The sequence below is a fragment of the Arachis duranensis genome, chromosome 1 (genome assembly GCF_000817695.3).
Source record: "Arachis duranensis cultivar V14167 chromosome 1, aradu.V14167.gnm2.J7QH, whole genome shotgun sequence".
NCBI classification, from domain to species: domain Eukaryota; kingdom Viridiplantae; phylum Streptophyta; class Magnoliopsida; order Fabales; family Fabaceae; genus Arachis; species Arachis duranensis.
In genome coordinates this window covers 83,971,291-83,973,734 of record NC_029772.3, presented here as the reverse complement: position 1 = coordinate 83,973,734, position 2,444 = coordinate 83,971,291, and positions in this window count along the sequence as shown.

The following is a 2,444-nucleotide window of genomic DNA, read 5'->3' as shown; positions in this document are numbered from 1 at the left end:
TGAAAAGCTTCTCTCAATACAGAGTCAAACAAAGCCCCCACAATCAAACTCTAAGTTTGGTGTTAGGAGGCCACAACCAAACTCTAAGTTTGGTGTTGAACCCCCACATTCAAACTCTAAGTTTGGTGTTGGAAGGTCCCAACAATGCTCTGAACATCTCTGAAGCTCCATGAGAGCTCACTATCAAGCTATTGACATTAAAGAAGCGCTTATTGGGAGGCAACCCAATTTTTATTTATCTATATTTCTATTGTTCTTTTATGTTTTATTAGGTTTATGATCATGTGGAGTCACAAAACAATTGCAAAAATTAAAAACAGAATAAAAAACAGCAGAAGAAAAAGAACACCCTGGAGGAAGAGCTGTCTGGCGTTTAAACGCCAGAAACAAGCACCAAGTTGGCGTTTAACGCCAGAAACAAGCACCAAGCTAGCGTTTAACACCAGAAACAAGCATCTGGTAGGCGTTAAATGCCAGAAACAGGCTACATCTGGGTGTTTAACGCCAGAAACAAGTATCAGTCTGGCGTTAAATGCCAGAATTGCATATAGAGGGCGTTTTACACGCCTAAAAGGTACAGGGATGATATATCTTTGACACCTCAAGATTTGTGGACCCCACAGGATCACCTCAGAATATGTGGACCCCACAGGATCCCCACCTACCCCACTTCTCTCTTCTTCACACAATCCAATAACGCTATACCCTTCACCAATCACCTCAATCTCTCTTCCCCATTACCCCTTCACTAATCACATCCATCCACTCTTCCCCATAAACCCAACCTACCTTCAAATTCAAAATCTCTTTCCCACCCAAACCCACCCTAAATGACCGAACCTAACCCCTCTCCTTCCAATATATAAACCCCTCCATCCTTCTTTATTTTCACACAACACTACCCTCTCTTCTCCTCCTTGGCCGAAACCCACACCTCTCTCCTTCTCCTCCATATCTTCTTCTTCTTCTTCTATTCTTTCTTCTTTTGCTCGAGGGCGAGCAACATTCTAAGTTTGGTGTGGTAAAAGCATAGCTTTTTGTATTTCCATAACCATTGCAGTCACCCGGGCCTGGTCACTGCGACCCCCTTTGTGAGGGGGCACCCCTTCTCCCGAAGTTACGGGGCTATTTTGCCGAGTTCATGGCACCTAAGGCCAGAGAAACCTCAAGAAAGAGGAAAGGGAAGACAATTGTTTCCACCTCTGAGTCATGGGAGATGGAGAGATTCATCTCAAAAGCCCATCAAGACCACTTCTATGAAGTTGTGGCCAAGAAAAAGGTGATCCCTGAGGTCCCTTTTAAGCTCAAAAAGGGCAAATATCTGGAGATCCGACAAGAGATTAGAAGAAGAGGATGGGAAGTTCTCTCCAATCCCATTTAACAAGTTGAAATCTTAATGGTTCAAGATTTTTATGCAAACGCATGGATCACTAGGAACCATGATCAAAGCATGAACCCAAACCCAAGGAATTGGCTTACAATGGTTCGGGGAAAATACTTAGATTTCAGTCCGGAGAACGTAAGATTGGCATTCAACTTGCCTATGATGCAAGAAGACGCACGCCCCTACACTAGAAGGGTCAACTTTGATCAAAGGTTGGACCAAGTCCTCATGGACATATGTGTGGAAGGAGCTCAATGGAAAAGAGACTCAAAAGGCAAGCCGCTTCAATTGAGAAGACTGGATCTTAAGCCTGTGGCTAGAGGATGGTTAGAGTTCATCCAACGCTCCATCATCCCCACTAGCAACCGATCCGAAGTAACTGTGGATCGGGCCATCATGATCCATAGCATCATGATTGGAGAGGAAGTAGAAGTTCATGAAGTCATCTCTCTAGAACTCTACAAAGTAGCCAAAAAGCCCTCCACCTTGGCAAGGCTATCTTTACCTCATCTCATTTGCCATCTATGCAACTTAGCTGGAGTTGTCATAGAAAAAGACATCCTCATTGAAGAGGACAAGCCCATCACTAAAAAGAGGATGGAGCAAACAAGGGAGCCCATTCATGGATCTCAAGAGACGCATGAGGAAGCTCGTCATCAAGAAATCCCTGAGATGCCTCAAGGGATGCATTTTCCTCCAAACAACTATTGGTAACAACTCAACACTTCTCTAGAAGGATTGAGTCATAACATGAACCAATTAAGGGTGGAACACCAAGAGCACTCCATCATTCTCAATGAGATTAGAGAAGATCAAAGAGCTATGAAGGAGGAGCAACAAAGGCAAGGAAGAGACATAGAGGAGCTCAAAGACACCATTGGTCCTTCAAGAAGAAGGCGCCACCCTCACTAAGGTGGACTCATTCCTTAACTTCATTGTTCTTAACTCTCTGTTTTTCAGTTTTATGCTATATGTTTGTCTATGTTTTGAGTCTTTACTACATGATCATTAGTATTTAGTAACTATGTCTTAAGGCTATGAATAATTCCATGAATCCTTC